The sequence below is a fragment of the Mus caroli genome, chromosome 15 (assembly GCF_900094665.2).
Source record: "Mus caroli chromosome 15, CAROLI_EIJ_v1.1, whole genome shotgun sequence".
Lineage (NCBI taxonomy): Eukaryota > Metazoa > Chordata > Mammalia > Rodentia > Muridae > Mus > Mus caroli.
The window spans coordinates 50,405,701-50,420,926 of record NC_034584.1 but is presented as its reverse complement, the minus strand read 5'-3'; positions in this window follow the sequence as shown (position 1 = coordinate 50,420,926).

The following is a 15,226-nucleotide window of genomic DNA, read 5'->3' as shown; positions in this document are numbered from 1 at the left end:
GTGTGTGTGTGTGTGTGTGTGTGTGTGTGTGTGTGTGTACATTAGTATAGGGGAGGTGGGAAAGTGAGGAAAAAAAGATCAAGGACCAGTTTTCTTACAAAGTAGAGAGAAAAATCTATATTTTATGGGATGAAAGAAAACACAACCCCAATAATAAATAAGTAAATCTTTTTCTAAGAAAATAAGCTTATGTGGAAGGGGAAACCAGAGGTCAAAAATAAAGACCTAAGTTTAACTCAGAGAATATTGCTGAAAGAGTTATGGGTTGGGACCCTAGCGGCAGCCTGAAGGTAAGAGCATAGGAAGGCAGTGATCAGCACTGGTACTTGTAACATTTATTACAAGGGTAATTTGTATATTATCTGCAAATAGGGTTATACAATGACAGTAATTTAATGTTAATTTATACATTTCTCAGCATATGTTTTTAATAATGTTTTTGTTTCTTCTTTGAGAATTTAATACAATAAATTTGGATCATGTTCCTTCCCCTGCCCCATCTCCTCCCTGTTCCTGTCCAGTCTCTCAACCCCTAACCCATCCAACTTTAATCTCTCTCTCTCTCTCTCTCTCTCTCTCTCTCTCTCTCTCTCTCTGTCTCATAAAAAAGACCAGAATCTAGTTTGTATTGGCTGACTACTCCTCATAATTGGAGTACATGTGTTTTCAAACAAGCCAATGTAGTAATTTTATTTGCATGTATTTAAGTATTTGTGTGTATTTATGAATTTATATGTGATATAAAGAAGAAGAGACAGGGGTGTGGAAATACACATGTCCCTGTGCTTGCAGAAGCCTCAGTAGCTCCAAATGTCCTCCTCTATGACTTTGGAACACATTTTCTTGACTCAGGATCTCCCACTAAACCTGATGCTGCACTTGAGGCCAGCAATCACTAGTCCTCTCCCCACCATGCCTAGCTTTTAGTGTAGGAGCTGAGCATTTGACCTTGGGTCCTCCTGCGTGTAAAGTAAGTGCTCTTATTCACTGCAGCTCACAAGTCATAGACACATGTGTGAAAGTTGCCATAGATAAGATACTCAACATGGTTCTCTGAGTACATCTATTAGTCCTTTCCAACACCATTTCCTGCTAATTTTGCTTTAATGATGTTGCTGCTAAAATGACATTGAAATTGTCAGTGTACATCCATTCAGGCATAAACACACTCACACTACACATGCACAATGTTAACAGAAATAACACAGTTTATGAACCATTAAGTCATTCTAAACTTTGCAGGCTCTGAGGGAAAAATTATTTTCAGGAATACCCTGTGGTGCTTTCAGGATTAATATTTGTGAGCTTGGAGGAATCCTGATGCAGCAGAGGAAGAGGAGGAAGTGCGGTAAACCTGTGATAAAGCCTCAGGAGGTCCCAGTGTGGTACCTGGACCTATCAAGACTCCTGCTTGCACATGCTCATGTGCATACATGCGTGTGAAAGCCAGAGATGGATAGTGGGTGTCTTCCTGCATAAAAGTACCACTTTATTTTTTTGAGAAAAGGTCTCTTGTTGAAAGGTTTTCTATGCAATGCAAGAAAAGGAAGGAACATCTATAATTTCTTCAAGTAAAAGAATTGAAAAAGATGTTTATATAAAAAAAAGAGTTACCTCCAATTGCATTGCGAAGTGATGGATTTTATATACTTGTTGCTGCAGTAATTGGAAGAAAATATTGAAGATTTGTTTTTGCTGGGAAGAGCAATAGAAAGGGACTCAGATGCAAGGTATTTGTCTATAGCACTGACAAGACTTAAGAAATGTAATTCTTCAGTCACGGAATGTGCCTAAGGTGAACACTGTAGAATCTACTCCAATACTCATGCCAATCAGATCCACAGACAGCAAACAATTATCTCCAGTAGCATTCTGTGGTACCAGGGATCTGCAAGATAATTAACAGGAGAGAAATGAAATCACCGTTAAAGCAAGGCACAGTACTCATCATGCTCTTACTCGTTAACCATTCAAGATTCCCCTCACCCTCAGCTAAGACATGGCAGCATCAATGCTATAGCTGGTATTGGCCTCAGGACTTCTTTTCTGAGGAGTTACAATATCATCTCAATATTTGGCAGGTGGGCTTGTCCATTTACTATCTAAATGAAGAAAGAAGTTTCAAGAAGTGTTCAAAGAGATATTAATTAATTAATATCCCAAATATTGCCCTCTCACAGAGTTCTTCTACCCACCCCACTTTCCCTTTGCCATTGAGGGGGAAGTTCCCCTCCATTCCCTCACCCTAGTGTATCAAATCTCTGCAGGATTAGGCACATCCTCTCCCATTCAGGCCACACATGGGAGCCCTCTGTTATATTTATGTTGGGGACCTCAAACCAGCCAGTTTATGCTCTTTGTTTGGTGGCTCAGTCTTTGGGAACTCCCAAAGGTCTAGGTCAGTTGATACTGTTGGTCATCCTGTGGGGTTGGCATCTCCTTGAGTGTCTTCAATCCTCCCCCATCTCTCCCAAAGGGGTTCCCAACCTTCATCCGGTGTTTGTCTATGGATATCTGTATCTGTATCAGTCAGCTGCTGGGAAGAGTCTCTCAGAGGGCTGCTATGCTAGGCTTCTGTCTGCAAGCACAGAATAGCATCATTAATAGTATGAGGTGCCTGTCTATGGGATGGGTCTCAAAATTGACAGGTCATTGGCCTGCCATTCCTTCAGTCTCTGATCCATTTTTCCCCCTGCATTTCCTTTAAACAGGACCAATTTTAGGTCAAAAGTTTTGTAGGTGGGTTAGTGTCCCCATTCCTCCACTGGGGGGTCTGCTTGGCTACTGGAGGTAGTCTCTCCAAGTTCCATATTATTATTTGGCATTTCTGCTAAGGACACCTGCATTTAGTCCTGAGAACCTCCCCCACCTCCACCCCAAGTCTCCTTAGAGAACTTCCCCCATCCCTAAACCCTGGCAGCTGCATATTTCCATTTATTCTCCTGGCCCTCTGGGACTCTCTTCTCATGCCTGATCCTAAACCCCATTTTCCTCTAGCCCTCCTCTCACCCACTCAGGTCCCTCTCTTCATGCCTTTGCCTCCGGTGACTAATTTTTTCCTCCTTCTAAGTTGGAATCAAGCATGCTCACTTGGGCCTTTTTTCTTCTTAACTTCGTTGGGTCTGTGTGGTGTATCATGGGTCTTCTGAACTTTTTGGCTAATATCCAATTGTCAGTGAGTACATACAATGCATGTCCTTTGGGACTGGGTTACCACACTCATGATTTTTCAGTTCCATCCATTTACATGCAAAATTTATTATGTCTTTGTTTTTAATAGGTGAATAGTATTCCATTGTGTAAATATAGCACATTTTCTTTATCTGTTCTTCCATTGAAGGACATCTGGGTTGTTTCTAGCTTCTAGCTTTTGCAAATAAGCTGCTGTGAACATAGTGGAGCACATGTTCTTGTGGTTTGGTGAAACATCTTTTGGATATATGCCCAGGAGAAGTATAGTGGTGTCTAAAGGTAGAACTATTTCCAATTTTCTGAGAAACTGCCAGTATGATTTCCAGAGTGGTTTTACAAGATTTCAATCCCATCAGCAATAGAGGCATGTTCCTCTTTCTCCACATCCTTGCAAGTATGTGCTTTTACTTGATTTTATTTTTATCTTAGCCATTCTGATTGATGTAAGGTTGAATCTCAGAGTTGTTTTGATTTGCATTTCCTTGATGACTAAGGATGTTGAACATTTTTTAAAGTGCTTCTTGGCCATTCAAGATTCCTCTGTTAAGAATTCCCGGTTTAGTTCTGTACACCTTTTTTTGTTGTTGTTGTTGTTTTTTAAATTGGGTTATTTGGTTTTTTGGAATCTAACTTCTTGAGTTTTCTCTATATTTTGGATATCAACCTTATGAATCTGTAAGATTAACAAAGTAATCTTTGATAAGGTAACAAAGTGGTTACCTTATCAAAAGTAATCGCCATCAGAGTTTCAACACAGTATTTCACAAAACATTAAAGAACAATTCTCAACTCCATATGAAAAATAAAATCCCCAAATAGCCAAAACAGTCCTGAACAGTAAAAGAACTGCTATAAGTATCACCATCTCTAACCTAAAGCTGTATTACATAGCAATAGTAATTAAAACTGCATGGTATTTGTATCGAACCAGACAGTGGATCAACCGAATTGAATTTAAGACCCAGAAATAAACCCTCACACCTATGGACATTTGATTTTTGACAAAAAAGTCAAAACTATGCACTGGAATAGGGTAAGTATCTTTAATAAATGGTGCTGGTTTGCCTGCATGTCTGCATGTAGAAGAATTTAAATAGAACCATATTTATCACCCCTCTACACACACACACACACACAAAACTCAAGTCCAAATGAATCAAAGACCTAAATGAAAAACCAGACACACTGAATCTACTAGAATAGAACATGGGTAACACCCTTGAATGCACTCACACAGGAGAAAATTTCCTGAACAGAACACCAATGACTCAGGCACTGAGGTCAAGAATTAGTAAATCGGACCACATGAAGCTGAACAGCTTCTGTACACACAGGGCACTGTCAATAGGACAAAAAAAAATGACAGCCTATGACTGAGAAAAAAACTTCACTAACCCTACAGCCTACAGAAGGTTAATATCCAAAATATATAAAGAACTCAAGAAATTAGACAACAATAAGCCCAATGGCACAATTAAAAAATTGGGTACAGAGCTAAACAGAGAATTCGCAACAGAGGAATCTCAAATGGCTGAGAAGCACTTAAAGAAATGTTCAAAGTCCTTAGTCATTAGAGAAATTCAAGTCAAAATGACTCTGCAGTTCCACCTTACACCCATCAGAGTGGTTAGGATCAAAACCTCAAAGGCAGCACATGCTGGAGAAGTTGTGGAAAAAAGGGAACTTTTCTCCATTGCTGGCTGAAGTGCAAACTTGAACAACCACTCTGCAAATCAATTTTTCAGTTTTTCAGAAGATTGGAAGTAGTTTTATAAGGATCCCAAAAATTGCTGGAGGAAGACCCCAGACTCAGATAGCATTCATTCAAAGACAAAGTGTGTTTACTCTGCAGAAACAACCAGCATGTGGGGGTCAACCATTCTTGGAAATAGCAACCACAGACAAAGACTTGAAGGCCTTCCTAAGGAAATTAGGAGAAATTTCTAGAAGGATCAGGTAATCTCAGATTTCATTGGTGGATGCTAGGGGGTCACAGGCTTCTAATTGGCTTGTGCCAGGTGGTCAATGGTTTGCATTTCTACATCATGAATATTTAACCACAGGATGAGGTAGGACTGCCCTGCACAGATTGCGCTTATCTGAGATAATATATTTTCCCATTTTTGTGGTTATCCCCAGTCTGTTTTTTGGATGGGGGTTTTATTATCTTGTTCCTGTATTTTAAGAGCTGTTCCTGGGGCTGGTTGTTACCTTATGGCCTTCAAAATCAGACCTGGTCCTTAAATGGAGACAAGTGGGGTTTTTGTTGTCTGTTAAGTTCTACCTCAAGACCCAGCTACTTATCACTCCTGGGCATACACGGAAAAGATACTTCACCATCACAAGAACACTTGCTCAACTATGTTGATAACAACTTTATTCATAATAGTCAGAAACTGAAAAGCACCTAGATGTCCCCAAACTGATGAAGAAAATGTGGTTCATTTACACAATGGAATACTACTCAGCCATTAAAAACAAGAACATCATGAATTTTGCAGGCAAATGGGTGAAACTCGAAAATATCTTCCTGAGTGAGGTAACTCAGACCCAAAAGGACGTGTGTGGTATGCACTCACTGATAAGTGGGTATTAGCCATAAAGCACAGGATAACCATGTTATAATTATCAGACCCAAAGAATCCAGATAACAAGGAGGGCTACAGGGTGATGCTTGAATCTGTCTCAGAAGGGGAAACAAAATAGATATCAGAGGTTGATGGAAGGAGGGAACTTGGTGAAAGAAGGGATGGAGAGGGGAATGGAACAGGCAGGGGAGAGCATATGTAGGGAGAGCAGGGGAGAGAGAAGTCATGGTGAGAGGCGGTCTCTAGGACAGATCAGAGAACTGAAATGGGGGGAGGTCCCAGAGAGTCTATGGGTGAACTCTATCTGAGACCCCTAGCAATGGTGTATATGGATCCTTAAGTGTTCACTTCCTATAGCCAGGCAGTTATACCAGTGGAGGAATAAAGACAGCAACCCACCCACTAAACCTTCCACCCAAACTGTGTCCTAGCTACAAAACATGCAGGAACAAAGATAGAGCAGAGACTGAGGGAATAGCCAACCAATGACTGCCCCAAATTGAGACCATTCCATGGGCAAGGACCAATCCCTGATACTATTAAAGATACTCCATTATTCTTGCAAAAAGGAACCTAGCATAACTGTTCTCTGAGAGGTTCCACCCAGTAGTCAAGGGAATGACTTCACAGGAACAAAAGCAGAGTCAACTAACCTGGACCTTTCAGGGCTCCCAGAGATTGAATCACCAACCAAAGAGCAAACATGGATTGGACCCAAGCCCCCTGCACACATTCTTTTGGTTCCTCCTAATTGGAGCAGGGGTTGACCCTGAACCTTTTGCCTGCCTGTCTCCCTGCCTGTGGATCCTATGCTGATAAATAGATGGCTTTGTTTGGCCTCAGTGAGAGAGAATGTGCCTAGATGTGCAGGAGTGGGGGTGAGGGTGGTGTTAATGGGGGTGTGACACCCACAGGGAGCTTTCCCTTCTCTTGAGTGAGGGGGTACTGGGAGGAGAGGAAGGACTGATATTGGGTTATAAAGTGAGTAAATAAATTTTAAAAATAATAAAAGTAAAAAATAAAGTTCTGTCCTCTAGAATTCCTTTGCTTTAGAATGTCTGTCTGTGATGCTCTCACTAGGGTATAATGAATATCAATCCACGTTCACTTTGCATGTCCATTCTGAACAGATTTATACATGAATTGTTCTCTCCTTTATCATGTGGTCACATGATAGCTCACAGCATGGGACTAGATGCTAGTTGAGAGAGAGCAGAATGACATGAAACGTCACTCTTAACATCTCTAGTAAAGCTTGCATATGCTTTCTTACTCAGTCTTTATCTAACTTTAACTGTACCGATTCCATCTTAGACTGTTCACTGCTGCCCCTGTCCAACACTGTGATGTGGCAAGTTGGTGTGAAACCCGATCAGAGAGACAGTTCTGCTTGTATCCCTTCCTGATATCCTACAGTAAGAGGTTGTCTTTACAAAGGGCCAAAACCAAGAATTTGTTTTTTTAAAAAGATGATGTAATTCTTTGCTGTCTTAGCATGCAACTCCAGCGTTTTGCTTTAGACACAAGAGTTAGCTGTTGCTGAGAGTATATTTCTTATCCACGGGGACAACGTTGTGAAGTGTTTCACTAACAAATTCTAAAGAATACGCAAGTCATGTTTAATAACTTTTTGCCACTATCTCCTCAACTAGATTAAGGTAGAGGAAAGGTTTTAGGTACCAGCCTCAGTAGTACTAACACCCAGAGCAAACGCGGTATGATTTAAGAGGAGCAGAGGGAACTTCCACAGATTCCAAGGGTGGTTTTCTTATAACCATTCTAAAACTCTTAAAGTATTATCAGAACTCTTTCAGTCTCTTCCTGATCCTAAAATTAAAGTCAATGTGCCTTGCAATTAAGCCATTAAATTGAAGAAGAAATAAACACATAAATCCATCAAATTATTCTGTTCAATAAGAACAAGGAAAAAACAGACTATGAAAATCACATCCAAGTCGAAGCCAGACACATATTGTCCACAACTTTCCTTTTTTTTTTCTCCTTGATGTTGTAAAACCATATGAGTTTTCTCTGCCTGCATTAAAGAACTGTTTATTCTGCATCTGAAACCAAATAAGGAAAGCCTTTCTGTTCTGTTTACTTTAAGATGAGGCATCTCTAACCCATATGAGTGATGCTATTGTCTTCTAATTGGAAAGGCATTTCGTGTTTACCAAAGGTACAGTGAGCTAAAACCCATAACATGGCAGAAGCCTAAATGAATGCTCAGAGGAAAAGCGGAGCATTATTTAAGTGGGATTCCATATGATATTGTAGTCTATAAGTTAAGACTAAGGAGCAAACCTTTTAAAGGGAGTTTCCTGTCCTCAAAGAAACATGGATGTTATTATAGGAGTCTGAGCCCTGCAGACTTCAATTCACTGTAGCAAACGGGCTCTGAGAAAGATGAAATCATCTGTATTATATTATGCGCAAGCAGGCCAGTTGAAAAGGGACATTGAGTATGCAATGTGGTAGATATTAGCAAACACTTAAGAGAAACCACAGGGGGAAAAAAACCCCTCGTGCATTGGCCTGGAGTAAGCCCTCAGCATCTGCTCAGGCCCTTCAGAGTCTACACTGCTGAGAACATAAGTCGGTTTGTTGGTCATTCCTCTGAACTTGAAGCCAGATGAGCAAATCTGAACCATTTTATGGTACAATCATTCAAATCATTCCAGTATGTTACCAGACTTCTTGCCTTTGCCTTGAGCTTCAAAAAGAATTAGGCGGCATTTGTAACACTTCACACATTCCAAGGAAACGATTGGATCCAATTGCGAGTTTTCAAGCTCTGATGAAGTTTCTAATGTAAAATTTAGGCTTAGTATCCAACATAACAAGACATTTTCCTCCAGAGCCACAGAACTAAAGTACAGTAGAACAGTGATTCATCATTTTATTGGATTTATTATTTTATGCTTATGATATTACTTGTTGCTACTTATTATTATTTAGTAATGAATACTTAACTATGAAATGAAGCTAGTCTTTTGATAAACTCACTACAAGCTCTCCTTTAAAATCCATTGCATTTGTAATGCACAGATTGCCATGGTGTAGAAATTACCACACAAAACAAGGCATTCCATACAACAAAATTTAAACATGCCATATATATTGATATGTTTATATACAAATATATGCATATATGCATGTGTACATATGTATATGTATACATATATATATATACACACACACACATATAGACAGATATACAAATCTGCATGCATGTATATCGGTATGTATGCGTATGTAATTATATGTAATTTTAGAAGCTAAGAACAGTGAAGCAGATATTTAGCTTATTTCACAGCATTCTTATCATGTTTCTTATTACCCTTCAATATCTGGGGGTTTGTTTGTTTGTTTGTTTTATGATTTGGGGGTTTTGTTGTTGTTTTATTTTGCTATTGTTGTTGTTTCTTTGTTTGTGTTTTTTGAGTGGCTCAGAGGAATATTGCACACAATAGCCAAGCACTCTACCACCAGTCTATTCCCCAATTATGAAATACCTCTTTATACATAATCTTATTAATTTTTTATTTTGTGAGTAAGCATAATTATTTCATTGGCAAGTTATTTCATGCACAGAGGAAAGTTATTGTGTCAACAGCAATTTTCTTATATGCTTAGTGGTGTTAGTGTTTTGCTATTAGCCTAAGCCTTCACAGATGCTCTGTACCTATTAACAATGGTGCTTCCTAGGTAGGAAACGGGTTGGGAAGACAGAATAGAAAGTTCAAATTCCCTAGAAACTAGGTCTTTGTGTTTTTCCTGAAACTCACAGATATTTGGGCTAACATATTTTCTGTATCAGTATTAGCTATGAACACACAAAGATACACATAAATATACACATCAATATATGCATATACATACTGGATATACATACATGAATACATATGTGTGTAATATATGTGTGTATATATACATATATATGTATGTGGTATGTATATGATATATGTACATGAAATGTATATGAGGCCTACTTCTCAATTGCTGTGCTGCTTTTTCTTCTATTCTGGAGAAGAAGAAAAGAAAAAGAAAAAAAAATGTGCTTGATCCTTTGCAGTTGGCTAATCAGTTGACCTTGAATGGTTTTCAAGCAGCTGCAACCATTGGATGCTTAGTTGAATCCTTAAAAATCACCAAGGGAATTAGTGTTTCCTGATTTCAAGGAAACAGCAAAGAAATGGTTGCTCTGGCTCTCAACTACAAAAGCACAGTTCCGGATGTCAGCATTTCTTTAGAGACTAACTGAGTAAGTAGTTGACTCACACTTGCAAGATGAAACACAGCTTGCAACAACTCAGTGATAATACAGGATTGGAGGCTTTGGTTCAACTCTGGCAATTTATATCTTCCTATAGGTATCTACCTAAAGAGGACAGAACCAAGACTACTTCTAATGGAATCACAAGGCAGACTGTCATACTGCACTCTCTTTATTATTATTATTATTATTATTATTATTAGTGTGTGTGTGTGTGTGTGTGTGTGTGTGTGTGTGTGGTTTGAGAGTATAGGCTCAGAGATACAAGAGCATGTACCGTGGCATCTGTGTGAAAATTAGAAGACAGCATTCTGGAGTTTATTGTTCTCTTCTATCTTGTTGAAACTTTATCGCTTCAGATACTGTACTTTGTATTGTAAGCTTGATAGTCCACAAATGGAAAAAGTCTCATTTATGAACTAAACATCTATCTCCTCCATTTGACATCATCTTAGGGTATATTGTATAAGGATGTAAATAAAATTCAATGGTATGCTAAACATACTGTAAGGATCCATGATTCACTGAAGAATGATACCTCAAACTCAAATAGTATATAAACACAAAGAGTATTTATTCTGCAGAAGTCCAGCATGCTGGGGCCTCCCATTACCAAGATAGAGAGACAAGCATGCTTGTAGGCCTGATTTAAAGCATATTGGGGAATTCCGGGGTAGGTGACCTCTATGTTAATCTATTGGGTCCATCTCTAAGGATATTCCATTACCAGAGTTTGGGGGCTGGAAACTTGCTGGGGAGGTCTGGAAACTGTTACTGAGGAAGTAGCTGAGGAAGTCTGGAAACTGCTGATGACCCATTGTCCTCGCCTCAGGCCAGGTGGCAGGGCAGCTTCTGAGGCCTCGACTTGCCTGGACTTGGAGACAGAGATTTAGACCTAGTCAATTTGAAGCCTGTCATGGAGTCAGCCTTGCCTTCTCAACACAACAATTCAAAGAGGTCCTGAGAATTTTTCCAAATTTCTCTTTATGTCATAGGGGGAATAAAAGGTAACAAAAAACTTGGCAACTAATGATCCTACAGCTACAAAATCCAGGATCTGAGATTTAAAATAGCAGTAAGCCTATTGGCTGCAAAACCTGAACATGTCTTCTTTACAATGTTATATGAAAGGTGATCAAGACTAGCACATGTCTGGGACCAAATTGTTTACACTTTGCATTTTATTTTTCAACTGTCTTACCTGGGTCTTCAAGTCTTTAATTGAAAGGGTCCCAAAGAAATCCAGAATTCAGGTGAAATTCCAAGTACAACTGCACAATTCAATACAGCTAATGGGCGCCATTACCCTCTCAATGAATAGTGATTTTTTTTCTTTAAAATATAAAATATGGGATTACAAAGAGTCATATTACACATGTTATGAGCATTAACTGCAAGTGGGAGTTTAATAGCTAGTTTTTGAGCCAATTTTTGAAATGGCAATTTTCCTCCCTTTTGGTGTTCTCTGACCATTTCTTCAGTCTAATTTGGTTCACAAGCAAATTATACCTTCAAATGACTTCATTTAGTCTGGGCAAGTAGGCAGTTAAGAGTCATTTCAAATTTATTTCCTGTCGTTTGCCTTTTGAAGAAAATTCCAGAACTATATCCTGTGCCCCCCTATCTCCCTTCAGGAAAGCTTTGCCAAAACATGGACAGTCAGGGTGCCCTTAAAACCCAAGGCACTCTGCTATAAGCTTTCAAACCCCACCCAAACACAGAAGAACAGAAAGGAAAACATGACTTCAGTGACTTATCCATAGATGATGCGATTTTTAAAATAAAGGAACTGAGGCACTGGAAAAATAACTCAGTATTTAGGATAAATTGCCTGCTATTCCAACAAACCCAACAGTATTCACATGGCAAGGTATAACTGTCTCTAACTCTGGTATCAGTGAAAATGTTATCCTTTGGCCTCAGGCACCAGGTACCTGACACAAATGGAGCACAGATATGGCAGGACAATATAAATATTTAACAAAAACTAGCCCACCAACCAGATCATGTATGATAATATTGCCATTTTATGAGCAGAAGAACTGAAGCTGAAGTAAGGAAAAGCACTGTATATTTTAGTTGAACTGATTGATACCATTGTTGCCACAACCTCTGATCTTATTATGGTCCCTCTCTCTGGAAAACTTTAGAACCCCTTTCTGCTCTGTTAGCAATAAGAGCCTGAGTCACTGCATGTGCGTGTTTCCCATGTGAACAGAGCAGGTTTAGTGGTTTGTGCAATGTAGTGTCATGGGGGAGAGCCTGTGTTATAGAAATGGATCAAGCTGCAGTTGGCTTTTGTATGCAAGAGTCTAGATCAATTCCATTCCAGACTAGCTGTCACAGAATTAGCTTGAATTCATGTATGGAGCCAAATTCTGGACAACATAGGATGTCTCAAAGTAGTGAAGAGCAAATGCTAGATCCAAATGACATCTTACTTTATATATGTATTCATTTACTGTGTGTGAATATACACGTTGCAGAGACAGGCAGACAGAGCAGGGGGTGAGACAGAGAGAGAGAGAGAGAAAGAGGGAGGGGTAGAGGGAGAGGGAGAGCGGGGGCAGGAAGAGAATGCTACATGATGTGCATGTGGAAGCCAGGGGAAGATGTATGAGAGACTAATGTCTCTTTCTACCACATGACTTCCAGGGATTGAATTTAGACTTTTAGGCCTGACTGCAAGCACCATTATCCACTGAGCCATCTTACTGGCCAGAGAAATTCGTTTTGAATAGCAACCTTATATGGTGAATGTAAATTGACCTCCCTGAAGACATAATCCAAAACTCCATCAAAGTAGCATGTTTAGGCCAAAGTCCAATATCTCCAAGTATGTGAAGCCTTCCCTGTATTCACAAAGCAGTTGGTTAGAAATTAAAAACACATCATCTGAACCATTATAAACATATATACCTGATAGGTGTTGGTATCATGAATATAAGACACTTTGAATAAGAATTGTTCCTTATAATAATGGGTATATAGAAGATATTAAGAGTCAGTGATACAGTGACACATGCAGGAGTATGAAGCAATCCTGCTCTGCAATTGAGTCCCTGACAGTTTTCTGTGCTATTATCTCCCTTGGCTTTAGTTCTATATACTAGATCATTCTTTTAGCCCCCAAAGCCAAGTAGAATAGAAGGTTGCCAACATGAATTCCCGTGGAAGCTTGGCTTTCAGGACAGTTGCTAATTTGACAAGCTTGGAGTATTATTGTGTTTTTGGTGTTATACCTACATGTATATTTGTGTGAGATGATGAAACTGGAATGACAGATAGTTGTGAGTTGCTATGTGGGTGCTGGGAATTGAACCTGAGTCCTTTGAAAGAACAGCCAATTCCCTTAACCACTGAGCCATAGCTCTAACCCCAAGCATAGAGGTCTCAGGTGGTTGTATCATCAGAACCCTTTCAATAACTGACTAGTAACTACACTTGAAGTTTTGGGTGCATGATTTCCTTCTCCACCTCTTCACCCATGTATCACTCTCTCACATCCATGGTGGCTTCTCTGGGACTTGTGACTTTATAGCCTTGGGGAAAGGCATACTGTCAGTCTGAACTCCAGTGTTAGAGCAGGGGTTCTAGTCTCAGTGAGATAGTTCAGTGAGAATTTGTGGCTTGAACCCTGCTTAATTCTATCTGATCCACAGCTTTGACTCTTGAGCAATCAGATTTTCTGACTCTTTAAGTAACTGCGTTTCTGAGCCCTGTCTTTGTCTTTCATTTCTGTGTACAGCATTGGCAATTCTCACAGTAACTTGTTTAAACAAAAGACCCTTGTAAAGCTGGAATTTTTAATCATTTTAATTATTTTCTATAAGAAGCTGAGTAGATTGTAGGTCTTCTTACCAAGTAATTTCTGCGTGACAGCGATTACCAAATAGTTTCCTACTATGACAGATCACACCATGATGAAAATATCTGTGGCTCTCCTCCAGTGTAGTGAGAAGAATGTTTCTTCAGTTCAGTGATATTGAATCCTGAGATAGAACACATGACCTGTAACCAGCCGGATGGTATGTATAAGACAGAAGGATCACTTGGAACAAATGTTCATTGGGTATGCATCTTTATGTATCTTACAACACTATGTAAACAGACTCTTCTCAGTAGCTCTTGGACAGCGGGCTGAAACTACAAAAGGAGACAAGACCAGCCAGACCTACAGATTCCAAGAAAGTTGAACTCAATCTTCCTCAGTCAACTAAACTATAAGTAAACAGCAACATAATTAAGAAACATTATATGTTGAAGCAGTTTGATATATATAAGAGTTCATTGAAACACTGTACATGTCAGAGGTATTCATGTTTACAATCTTAAGGATATTTATTCTGTTATTAATTATACTTTACTATCTTACTTTTAAACCAACATGACCCAATTTTTGATAGGGTACAAACTGACAGTTTAAGTTCAGTGCTATTAAGCAGGGGTTAGATGCTGTAATAAAGACACCCCAACACGTATGGTGGTTCAAGTTCATCCAACAAGAGAGGATTACAGAGAGCTGAGGGTTAGTCTATAATTTCGAAGTTACATTAAGATTTACCGTCCCTTCATTAAGCTCTGAAAAGCTTGTGATACATGAGATATCTTTATAACTCATAACTAGATGTGGTGTACATAGTGTCTGTTATTATTTTATTGTGTAGAACTTGCTTATTCAGTTATACCTAATGACAAAGAGTAAGAAGAAATATAAATTATTGAATGACCCCTCCAAAATGGTGTAACAGTACTTTTGTTGACTCAAGAGAAATTTCTGCTTTCCCAACATGGCCCATCTCTGAGGCAGGGTTGTTGCTAACAAAGCACCATTCGCTGCCCCATTTAAGGATTTTAGGGAAAGTATCTATATTATCATTCCCAGTTCTGTTGTTTTGTACTTCCTTTTGATAAGCCCTATTGTCTTGTAGACACTTAATAATCACTTATTACGGTTAATTATCACACCAAAAATGAGAAATTTCATTGTCACAAGTAATTATAGAAGTCAAAGATATCAATTCTAAAGTGTTACCTTATATGTCAATATCTAGCCAAGGACATCTTAATTGATTGAAAGTGTAAATAATTAACAACACACACACACACACACAGAGAGAGAGAGAGAGAGAGAGAGAGAGAGAGAGAGAGAGAGAGAGAGAGAGAGAGA